Source organism: Mauremys reevesii, linkage group 14 (genome assembly GCF_016161935.1).
Source record: "Mauremys reevesii isolate NIE-2019 linkage group 14, ASM1616193v1, whole genome shotgun sequence".
In the NCBI taxonomy this organism is placed as follows: domain Eukaryota; kingdom Metazoa; phylum Chordata; order Testudines; family Geoemydidae; genus Mauremys; species Mauremys reevesii.
In genome coordinates, this window is record NC_052636.1 from 8,111,402 (window position 1) to 8,123,983 (window position 12,582).

The 12,582-nt window shown below is 47.6% G+C and overlaps 2 non-coding genes across 2 annotated transcripts; one reads left to right on the plus strand and one right to left on the minus strand.

The window, feature by feature from the left end:
* Positions 1 to 779: 779 nt before the first annotated feature.
* Positions 780 to 852, plus strand: TRNAV-AAC. Its single transcript has one exon. It is a non-coding gene; the product is annotated as a tRNA-Val (tRNA).
* A 1,394-nt stretch (positions 853 to 2,246) lies between these two features.
* Positions 2,247 to 2,318, minus strand: TRNAG-UCC. Its single transcript has one exon. It is a non-coding gene; the product is annotated as a tRNA-Gly (tRNA).
* Positions 2,319 to 12,582: the final 10,264 nt, after the last annotated feature.

Below are 12,582 nucleotides of genomic sequence, written 5' to 3' on the forward strand. Positions count from 1 at the left end.
CCAGAGAACACTTCAATCTCCCTGGTCACTCGATTACAGACCTAAAAGTCGCAATATTACAACAAAAAACCTTCAACAACAGACTCCCACGAGAGATGCTGAATTGGAATTAATTTGCAAACTGGACACCATTAAATTAGGCTTGAATAAAGACTGGGAGTGGGTGGGTCATTACACAAAGTAAAACTATTTCCCCATGTTTATTTGTCCCCCTACTTGTTACTCACACCTTCTTGTCAACTGTGGGAAATGGGCCATCCTGATTGTCACTACAGGTTTTTTTCTCCTGCTGATAATAGCTCACCTTAACTGCTCACTCTCATTATAGTGTGGATGGTATAGTGTGGATTATAGTATACACCCATTTTTTCATGTTCTCTGTGTATATATATATCTTCCTGCTGTATTTTCCATTGTATGCATCTGATTAAGTGGATTTTAGCCCATTAAAGCTTATGCTCAAATAAGTTTGTTAGTCTCTAAGGTGCCACAAGTACTCCTCATTATTTTTGCAGATAAATTAATGGAGGTGAAGTCCATTAATGGCTATTAGGCAGCCTGGGTAAGGAATGGTATCCCAAGCCTCTGTTTGTCAGAGGGTGGAGATGGATGGCAGGAGAGAGATCACTTGATCATTACCTGTTAGGTTCACTCCCTCTGGGGCACCTGGCATTGGCCACTGTTGGCAGATGGGATATGAGGTTGGATGGACCTTTGGTCTGACCCAGTCTGGCCATTCTTCTGTTCTTATGAAGGGAAGGGCAGAGCCCTACAGCAGAGTTTCTGTAGCGTAGTGGTTATCACATTTGCCTAACACGCAAAAGGTCCCTGGTTCAAAACCAGGCAGAAACATGATGGCTTAATTTTTCCCAGCTCCTAGTGGCCTGTCCCTGCTGTTGTAACAGCAGCCGTGATTTCTATGCTCAATAGGTCTGTTATACTTCCCCCATTCCCATTTTTGTCTCCTCTCCCTCTCTGAATGCCTGTGAAGTGGCTTTCCCCCTCCCGCTCCCCCTCCCGCTCCCTCCTGCAATGCTTGTGGGATGAAGGGGCTGGTTGAACAGCTGGAAGAGCAGAAGAGCTCCTAGATAGACAAGGTGTCTGGGACTCTCATTAGGCAGCGATCACACACCCAGAGCATGGACACTGCCCAAGGTGGAGTGTGACCCACCAGATGCAGCCAAGTCATCTCTAGTCGCAGGCCATGAGGAGCAGGTCCTTAAAAGGGGAAGGGGCCCTGTGCTCAGGAGTCACTCACAAGCTTGTACCTCCAATGAATGCCCTTCGCCCCGACCGTCTGGCCAGTGGTTCGCTGCATTGCAGTTCAGTGTGCCTCAGGAAGACTTACCTTCATCGCACCGTCCATCGCGGTGCTGGGGGACACTTACCTTGCAGAATCCTGTGCCTGCCTCTTGTCTTCCCAGGGGTGGCTACTTGCAGCCCAGGAGAAGAAGGATGGTTCTGGTGAAAGGACGACAAGCAAAGCTCTGGGAGGAAATTTGGGTGTGGGCTCTGCGCTGGGGGTGGGGGGGGGGGTGGGGTGCAGGAGGGGTGGTGCAGCTCCCAAAGTGACCGGTACACACAACCCTCTGGCAGCAGCTCCTAGATGAGTGGGGGCAGGGGATCTCCATGTGCTGCTGTCTGCAGGTGCTGCCCCCAGAGCTCCCATTGGCTACAGTTCCTGGCCAATGGGAGCTGCAGAGTTGGTGTTCGGGGCAGGGGCAGCACGTGGAGACACTCCCCCCACCCCAGGGGATGCTGGGACATGCCAGCCACTTCTGGGAGCGGCACGGAGGGACGGAGGTAGAGTGGGCAGGGAGCCACCTTAGTGCTGCTGGCACATCTCTGCACACCCGTTGTGGGGGGAGGGGAGCAGAGGGCCTCCATGTGCTGCCTGGGGTAGGGGCAGTGCACAGAGCTGCCTCCCCTCCCGGGTCTATTCCAGGAGTGGGTGGGTGGGGTCTTTTGGCCTGCAAGGTGCAGCAGGTCAGACTAGATGATCACACTGGTCCCTTCTGACCTTAAAGGCTCCGAGTCTAAAAGGGAGAGGGAAGTAAAGGAATTTAAAAAAAAAATAAACCAAGCATTGTAATACCAGGATGACTCCAACTGCTTATTATATAGTCCTGCCCCTTTTTTCCTCCACAGAGTGTTTAACAACCTGTTGGGATTTGGGACACTGATTCTCTCATTCCATTGATAAACTGAAACTAAATCAATTCCCAGTGGAAGAATCATCATATCATTGCATTGGCTGGGAATCAAACCCAGACCAATTGCTTGGAAGGCAGCTATGCTCACCACTATACCACCAATGCATCTAGTGAAAGTTTCTGATTTTTCACACTTGGTGATTGGTCACCTTACTTCTCAGCATGAGGCAAATGTCTCTGTGGTCTCTGCCGTTCATGGTGGGGAGTTTCCCCACTGATAACAGTTCTTGCTGGGTCGGGGAGGGGAGAGAGAAGAGGCGTTTATTCTGTTTCATTCCTCTCCATTTTCTGTTCCTCCCCTTCCCTTCCAGGGTCCTCCCTTCCATTTCAGACTGTGCAGTGACACCCTCCCCGCACCCAGGACTCTCGAGCCTCTGGAGCAGCACGATCCCATGAGATCCTCAGTGACCAAGGGTCTTTTCCAACTTCCAAGAGACCCCAGCTTGAGTCTAAAGGAAGCTCTGTTCCTTCCTGGGGATCCTCTCTCCCTTCATGGAGATCAAGGTCATGAAGCCTCTGCCTTGCCTCCTGGGTCTGAATTAATGTCCCATTTCCCACTATCTGCTTGAAAGAAACAAGTTTCTAACCCAGGTGAGGGCGTTAATTCAGCTGGAATCCTTCACCCACATTCCTTAGGAGATACAGACTCTCTGTGACACAGACTGACCGGGGTTCATCTCTGCATGTCCCCAATGGGGAAGGAAAGACACTGAGGGGGAAGGAAGAAGATGGACAGAAGGAGTCAAATGGGGCTAGACCATAATAGGACATTTTCTGCCTGTTAAAATGTACTAGACTCTAATTGCTTCAAACAAAAACCCACCAGCTTCTGTTTCAACCATCAGCTTTTCACAGAGCAGCTAAAGTGGTGAAGCACAGACACACATAACCACCTACAGCCCAAGTTTGTCTAAGAAGCACCTATAGTGGCTCATGCAGGGGGAAATACAGCTGTGGGTGTGAGTTCAGGCCTCACCCAGAGCATTGGTTTCCATTAGCCACAGAGCTTCCCCCACTTGCTTTGCCCAATTCACATGGAAAGTGCCATAGGAGGGTGATGAGAGTAAATTCTAAACTCTGAAATGCGGAGGTTGGCCCAGAGATTGGGATAAGGGGTTTGAAGAGAAAAAGCTCTAAGAGTATAAAACCAGACAGTCTCCAGGGGCAGGTCCGGCACAACGCCTCAACAGGGAGCCATTCGGGGGAGGGGGTTTCACTTCCTCTGTTCAATGTCCTGAGAGGTATTTGAAGATGAAGATAACGCCATGGCTAACAGGTGACTGGCATGTCCTGGGTTAAAGAAAGGGACCTGGGTTAATAGTCTGAAGATTTGCGTTACCCTCACTGTCTGACCCCCCTTCAGTGTGGAGCAGGTGTGTACGTTGCTGGGTGGAACGCACAGACTCCTGGAGAGCAGGGGCCGCTGTTTCCATGGCAGAGAGCCTGGCACTTAGGAGACTTTCTACACTTGCTGTTTTGAAGCAATTCAATAAAATAACGGTGGAGCTACAATGTCTGGTCCAAAATTTCAGCCACCCTGGTGCAAAAACGCTATTTTAGGATCTACATCGGAGGCTCCCGGCACTAGGACACCTGACCAGAGATCTCAGTGGGGGCGTAACAGCTGCTGACTCTGAGGGTCCCGGGCTAAATCCATTTGCAGGGGGAAGTGTTTTGATTTATTTGATGGATAATGAGCACCAGCTACCAGGGGAGAAGCCCTGAGAGTCGCTGCCACTCCAGCTGCTGCTAGGGCAGGGGGGAGCCCCAGGGGGCCAGCTGCTGCTCTGGCCACCCCAGAAGTGCTGCCAGAGGCCACCAAGCTGTGGCTGCTCCTGCTGCCCTCGGGACCACTGGTCAAGTGGTCCCCGGGCCAGCCGCATTGGCCGCTGCTTGGGCGGTCCCTGGAGCCAGTTGATTGAGTGGCCCTGGAGTCAGCCACTGTGGCCACTGCAGAAGTCACGGAGGTTGCAGGAAGTCACAGAATCCGTCACTTCCACCACCTCCGTGACAGACACGGAGACAAACCCCTCCCTGCTGTGACTGCAGTTCCTGGAAGGAAAGAGCAGAACAGAAAGTGACGAGAGAAGGAAAAAGAGAGAGTCCCTGTCACCTCTCTCCCTGCTGCCTCCCCCATTGTATTATGTAACCCCATCTCACTGGGTTCCCTGTGCTTGTGCCATGGGGGTGACACTAGAGTTCTGGGGATTTGGGGGGAAGGGAAGGGGACTCTTCACTTCTCAGCATTTCACACAAATTTGTCTTTGGGCTGAAGTTTCTCCTGTGGGGCCTCTCAGTCAGAGCTGTACCCCACCCCCTTCAGTGGGGGGGGGGGTGTAAATTGCAGAGTAGGCAGAGAAGTCGCCCATAAAGGGTCATATTGATCAGGTGACTGGTTCTGACCGGGGTCCCACGTCCTCTGACACAGGATCATGTGCAGAACATGGGAGCTCTGGCTTGTCCTAAATGCTGTAGACTGTGAGTTCCTGGAAAGGGCAGGGGAGAGGGAGCAAGAGGAGAAAGGCAGAGACATTGGAGACGAGGAATTGGGGGGAGAAGGAGAGAACAGAGAGACAATAAATGATTGAACCAGAACAGGTGTCCCAACTCCATCTTGCTCATCACAGGTGTTCAGAGAGACAGGAAGTTGCAGGTTTTCCAGTGTCAAGTCTGAACTTAGATTCTAACAATGTGCGTTGAAATATCAAGGGGCTCTCCACATACCTGATCTCTTCCCTCCTCACCTTTTTAGTATTAATTTTTATTTTGACGTGTTTGGCTTAACCATGATCTTCCCTTTCCCCACCTGTATTGCAATGTGGGGTTTATGTTTATTTGCTTCCCTTTGTTCATGTCATTATAACTGTAACAGCAAAGGAATCTGCAGGAGCAAAAACTAACTCAAAACTTCATTTCCCCACCATGCCGGAACATCCTACAAACAGCTCACGCAGCTGGAATCATAACACGCAAGGCCAGGGGATGGGAGATGCAGGTTTCCAGTGTTCTGTCTTTCTCACATGACACATTCCAGCCCCTTGTGTGCCTCCATCCTGAATGACCTGCTGGACTTTGACACATTTATTGTTTCATTCTATAGATAATGTGATTGTAACACAATGTGACTGAAATTAAACCACTTCCAGATGAGGAAACAAGAGAAGAGAAAAGCCATTATTGCACTGGCTGGGAATCAAACCCAGATGAATTGCTTGGAAGACACTTACGCACATCACTATACCAGTGCATCTGGCAGGAGTAGTTTTCCTATAGGCTCTGTGTGCTGGCAAAGGGGGTGACACGTGACCACAGAGTTAGTGAGCAGGGTGGATGAGCTGGAAGCTGCCTGACAGCTGAAAGCAGAGTTAGGATCCCAGAGTGGCTGAAAGGGGGCAAAGGTGAAAACAGATCTCACTGGGAGCTGGCCCCACACCTGCCCCGCCCCTAGGAGAGGGGAACTGAAGCTCAACTTCAATCACAGAAAAATCTTCCCTGAGACGGAAGGGGACAGCTTGTTTTACAGACCAGGTTTGTGTTTGTTCCTGCTACATACGGAGGGGCTGGGTAGTGCTGATTCCACCCCCCAGACTCTGGGAGGATAAGGAACAAATTCAGGCTGCCAGTGACCTGCAGGAGGGAGATGATCTTTTGACAGTGACGGACGCCTCGTCCTAAAGGCCTTTGTCTGCCCCCTTCCAGTGACTGTTTGGTACAGGAATGCAGCCCCCCCACTCCTGGGTCTCTCCTGGGGAAATAATGTTTCTGTGCAAAACACCAAAGCTTTTAACAGAAAGGAAGAAAAGGAAATGGCCACATGATGGACATAAGGAATGAAACACAAGATCCTTCTCCCATGTGCATTGACTTTTAACCTTGTTTGTGGTGGTGTTGTATCCATGTTGGTCCCAGGGGTCCTCTGGGGCGCCAGGCATTGGCCACTTTCGGGAGAGTGGGCTAGATGAACTGGTCTGACTCAGTGTGGCTGTTCTTATGTTCTAACTGCTGGTTATGGAAGAGACGACCTTCCAGGCTACACAGAACTGAAGAAGGGTGCTGGGTTATCTCCACAGCTTGTCTCTTTCACCAACAGAGGTTGGTCCTCTGGAAGATCTTACCCTCACCACCTTGTCTCTCTTGGACTCTGAAAAGTGTTTTCTCTCCACTCCCCTTGGAGAGAAGTTAAGTTTCCCTTTGGGCAACTATCAGGCTGAAGCAATTGTATTGACTGTGACACTAGAATTGAAGATTTAATATTATAAATAAATGAGTCTAAACCTGAGGTTCTGGTTTTCACATTGGATTTTCTAACTCAGTTCCCAGTTCTCTTCTAGAAAGGCCTCCAGGCTGCCTGCCCAGCCCAGCAAAAGTGGCCAGGAGAAAGCCCACACTGCTGCTCTTTCAGGTAGTTGAAGGCTGCTATCAAACCCCCCTCACTCAGTCAGTCCCCAGTCTGTGGCAGTGCATAGGATTCTTCCGTCCTAAGTGCAGGACTCTGCACTTCTCCTTGTTGAACCTCCTCAGATTTCTTTTGGCCCAATCCTCCAATTTGTCTAGGTCACTCTGGACCCAAACCCTGTCCTCCAGCGCTTGGATTCTTTACATGCTTTCACAGAGCAAAGAGCACATGTTCCATGATTTCATAGGGCAGAGTTTTCTGCTATCGGGAGCTTTCCCTGTGTGGATTTGACAGGTGGATCAACACAGAGACACATTGTGACCCTTCTCAGGGTGCTGAGGACTGTGAGTCTCCTTGTTGCCAGCTGCCACAAGGAAGAGGGAGTTTTGCATTTGGCAGCTGGATGTTAGTGACCAAACTCACCAGCCTGCTGGAACTCAAGCACCCTCCTCTGAGCTACAGCAGCCACCTTAACCCTTGAGTTCCTTCAATGTGTCCCGCTCTGTGGTCCAGCCCGAATCACCAGATCCCTGGTGAAATCCCAGATCCTCTCTTCCCCAAGTATCCCAGGTTACTAGTTTTACTGTGGACCATTGCTACTGTATCTCACACAGCACCTGAGTACAGTTATCGAACAAGCAAAAAATTTATTTCACAACGGATAGAGATTTAAACAAACAAACGTGAGTGATGGAAACCAACTGTTACCAACTAAACAAAGGCAGAAAGTGATAGAATAGAAAGGCCAGCACAAAAAACAGAGAGAGGAACAATAAGATACTAAAAGGATAATGGTTGGAACTCTCCATTTCTCTCAGTCTTTGGACTGATGGGTACTAGAGCTGTAGCAACAGTTGAGGAACCAGGGTAAATTAAATCTAAGGTTTGAGCTGCTAGTGAAGCATTTTCCACACTCACGGCATTCCTAGGGGCTCTCTCCTCCGTGGATTGTTTGATGCCTAATAAGGTGCGAACTGCGATTGAAGGTTTTCCTGCACTCAGTGCATTCATAGGGCCTGTCCCCTGTGTGGATTCTCTGATGTACAGAAAGGGCTGTCGAAGAAAAACTCAGTTCTCACTTTTTGTTTGGATGCAGCAGAAACAAATACTTTATTATAATACTCTAGTGATCACAAGAGGGAGAGAGAGTCAGGAGCTAGGTTTGCCCCTTGTCCTGAACGGATCTCTCTCACCCTTAGTAACAATCATAACAATCTTTATACCTTTCTAGCAGACCATGGTTAGCATACTTGCAGACAGTCAAAGTAAACATTTGCATTTGTTTATACATAAGCCTATTCGTTATCTTATTTGTCTGCAATACTTAGAACAGAAAACAAGACTGCAATTCACAAGGTCGTAACGACTTTTCACACAATTCACTCTGCACCAGATACAGGGTAACATCTTAACCTCTGCTAATTAGCTAACATACATTAAGATCCCTTCAAACCTCTATTAATTAATTCTTGGCCTCCACACTCCCCCCTTTTGTACTTCTAGTACAACAAATATCTCAAATCTCAATGTGCATTAAATCATGGATCTCAGAGTCTACAGGAGAGATGGTAACATTAGGGGTTGTCATGGGATGTAATGACAATGAGTGATTAGTATGAACATGAAAAGTATTATTACCATCATTACGTCTATTACAACAACAACAACAACAATAACATAATCCCACACCAACTAACAACACTACAAACAATAACATCCCCATAGGAATAAAATAATGGGGTTGTCGTACAGTTTTGGTAACAAAGCACAATATATCAAACTTAGTACATAAAGTAGATACTCTATAAGCTGTATGAAAGGCATTCTGTTCAGCATGATATATATTCTGAAGCATGTGAATTTGTCCTTGCAACGCAGAGATTCTGCGAACCTCTGGCAACAATGAAAGCAAATTCTGAAAGCGATCAGGTATTACTTTAGTCCAATTAAAATATACCTGAAATCTAAGAGCTACATGTAACATTCTATCTGCAGGCCAGTAAATAATATGATTGCCTGCAGCAGTGGTAAGATTAATATGTATATCTTGTAACGTGGTGGTATTAACGTACACACAGCTATCATTAGCCTGAAAAAGTGGGTGTCCTGTAAGGGTAGTTCCTTGACCACTACCCTCCCAGCAAATATGGTCATAAACAGTGACAACTTCCCCTGGCTCCAGTTTCCGTATACACTGAAGCTGTGGTGGTTCTAACGGCCAAAATGTCCATAAATTCCCTAACCCCATCCAAACATCAGCGGTAAGCCCAGGAGCACTAACTAAAAAGCGATTAGGAGAATCAGGTGGCCTCACTTCCCAGATATCTCGGTGAATCACCCAATCCCACATGCATCCTCCCCATGGACCCGGCAGGATTCGGTATGTGGGAGCCCACACCCCCTTAACCGGTCCATATGCTTGGAAGGAGCACTGTGAACGTCCACACTTCCATCCAGAAAGTCTCCAAGTATGTCTCCATGGCCACAGATCAGATGGTACTCCTGACGTGACTGTAAGGGCAGTGGGCCAAGCTTGGTGCACTAGATCATTCCGAATGGCCATCAGCTGGTCATTCAGGAAATCCTGAATTTCCGAACATGCTAGATCCCACTGCAATGCCTTCCCAGCCGCAGTGATATTCAGGACCATCTTTCGCAATAAATTCTGGGTCAGAGAACTAAGGGCGGAAATGACATGTAACTCACCCACCCCAGTTTGCACTTGTGTTAGCTGTGCCCCAGAAATCAGGCCGGTGGCCTTTTCTAATTGGCCCAATTTCTCATCATGTTCCTGGGTCTTAAAAATATTCCAAACAGCAGCTGCAGAATTGGCCCCATCCCACAAGGATCCGGCTAGATCCCTCTTCTTTCTAGAGGAAATAACCCAGGCCCTCTGTTGTGCTAATCTAATGGCAGCCCCTTGTGAACAATTTAGATATGTAGAGGTGATCTGAAAACTAGATAAAGGCAATGTAAACTTCACAGTCCCTAGCGTAGTGTTAAGTACAGTCCACCGATATTCTGGCACATTTCCCCTCAGCGTAGGTCTATACCACATCTGCTGGTTGTAGACCTTCAAATATTTCTGAGAGGTATTAACATCAATAGCATAAGAGGGAGTGTATTGCAATAAAGTACAGGTCACATTATCAGTCACTGGAATGGTCTCAATACAGGTAAAATTTCCAGTAGCAGAACAAACTCTTTGGGTAGTCGTTTGATTATCCACTAATTGAGTAACCAAATAACAATAAGGGCCTCTTTCAGGTAACATAGTACAAATTCCAGGAATAACCATCATATCTACTTCACTATGGAACCCATCAATTGCATTTATAAAATCTTGGGGCTGATGTGCAGTAATATTATGGATCCCTATTTCCACTGATCCATTCGTTTTCCACTTAATGGTTCGCTCATAGGAAGTTTGGTGAACTTTAAAATATAGGCTTTCTGAGCAATATTCTAATAAATCACTAAGATGGGAAGGTCTGGGCCAACGAATCTCATTAGAATATACAATTTTGTTTACATCTGGATAAATTACAGAAGTGACGGCCAGGGTTGAGGGGCTAGTGGGGGTAACCTTTGTGGTAGCAAGATGCTTTTGGTAGTCATTATCTGAAAGCCAATTAGGGAGGGCAGTACATCCCCAGGGTACTTGTCCATAAGCACAGAGCCCTGCCCCTGGAAGAAATCCAAGCCACCATTCAACCCCACATGCCCAAGCACGATCCCCACAGTTCCTCCTTGCCAATAAACGATGCTTCGTTTCTTCCACCAGGCCAGTTCATAATGTCTCTTTTAGTCAGGAATCCCTGGACTCTGGAGGAGTTTGCAGAACGAATGTATCTTCTTCTCTTCCCCAAAAACAATCGTGGTCTAGCATGATAAAGGGAAGAGGGTTGTAATGTGGGAATTCCTTTAGAAAAATCCAAAGGCACAGTAGGTCCGTCAGAGGACAAGGGAGAGGTCACCAGTACGTCACCTTGTCCTCTTCTTCCGCTGTCCAGCAGGAACAGCAGGGCTAGAAGAAGGAGCACGTTGATCATCAGTAGGTGTGTCCTCCTGAGGTGGAGGGGTCTTTTTGCAGTGCGATGCATGGGTCCAGGCAGGTAGTCCTTGACACTTCACAGCAGTGTTGGTAGTCAACAGGACTTGGAAAGGGCCTTTCCAGCGTGGAGCCAGGGCAGTCTTTCGTTGATGGACCTTTATGTAGACCCAGTCTCCTGGTTCCAACGAGTGGCAAGGTTGCACAGGATCCTTCGGTAAGGCTTCCTTCACCTGTGTATAAAAAGACTTAACACATTTCATTAGTGCCTGACAATACTTAAGCATTATATCATCCATCAAATGAATGTCCATCTGAGCTAAGGTCAGTGGGGGTGCAGTTGGTAGTCGCATTGGGCGCCCCGTCAAAATCTCATGAGGGCTGAGTCCAGTCTTTCGATTGGGAATGGCTCTCATACTCATCAGTGCCAATGGAAGGGCATCTGGCCACTTTAAGTTCGTTTCAGCACAAATCTTGGCCAGTTTATTTTAAAATCCCGTTCTGGCGTTCCACTGTCCCAGCAGATTGTGGGTGATGAGGGCAGTGAAGGTTGTGTTGGATCTGCAATGTTGCACATAACTCCTTTACAATCTGTCCAGTAAAGTGAGTTCCACGATCACTGTTGATACTCACAGGAATGCCAAAACGAGGGACAAAATCCTTAAGCAGAAGTTTCACAACAGTCTTGGCATCTGTCTTCCTGCAGGGAAAAGCTTCAACCCAATTGGTGAATACATCAACTAAAACTAATACATATTCATAACCACAACATTTAGACATTTGAATAAAATCAATCTGAATATTTACAAAAGGTCCCCAAGGAGGAGGGTGGGCTGCCCGCTTAGCTTTAACAGCTTTACCAATGTTGTGTTGTTGACAAATCACACAGTGTTGACAGTAGGAATGGGCAACAGAAGGGAAAATGGGTGCAAACCAATCTCGGGCAACTGCAGCAACCATCCCCCCTTTGCTCACGTGTGCCATCCCATGGTATATGCGAGCAAGATAGGGCAATAACATCTTCGGTGCCACCAGGCGACCATCCGGGGCACGCCAAAGATTATCAGAATGTAAAATGCAGCCAGCAGCATTCCAAGAGTGCTTCTCAGTTCTCGATGCTGCCTCCTGGATCTTAGCCAGATCGTCAAGGGAGGCCAGTGAAGGCTGCTCTATCAATACACAGGAATTTGCAGCCTGAGGTGCAGAAAGAGCCGCTGCCTTAGCTGCAGAGTCAGCCAACGCATTTCCACGGGTAACTTCATCATGAGGGGTCCTGTGAGCAGTACATTTAACAACAGCTATAGCTTTAGGCAACAAAAGAGCATCCAAAAGAGCAGAAACATAAAAACCATTCTTAATAGGAGAACCAGTGGATGTAAGGAAGCCTCTATATTTCCAAAGCAATCCAAAATCATGAACCACCCCAAAAGCATAACGAGAATCCGTATAGATAGTGACCGTTTGATCTCGAGCCAGAACACAAGCTCGAGTCAAAGCCACAAGTTCAGCTACTTGAGAGGAAAACACTGAAGAAAGGAAAGCACTTTCAACAACAGCACTGGTAGTGCAGACAGCATAACCAGCAACTAATTTACCCTTAGAATCTCGCAAACACGAGCCATCCACAAAGTAAAGGAGATCAGGATTCTGCAAAGGCACATCCTGTAAATCATCCCTAGGACGAGTAAGAACAGACGTTACAAATACACAATCATGCGGGTCTCCATCATCAGGTCCAGGCAACAAAGAGGCTGGATTAAGAACAGGGCAACGAGCCAAAGTAATATGAGAGGAAGATAGCAAAACCAGCTCATATTTGATAAGACGAGAAGCGGATAAATGCTGCGTCCTAGATTTTAACAAGAGTGCAGCCACAGCATGCGGAACACACACACGCAAAGGAGAACCCAATACAATAGATT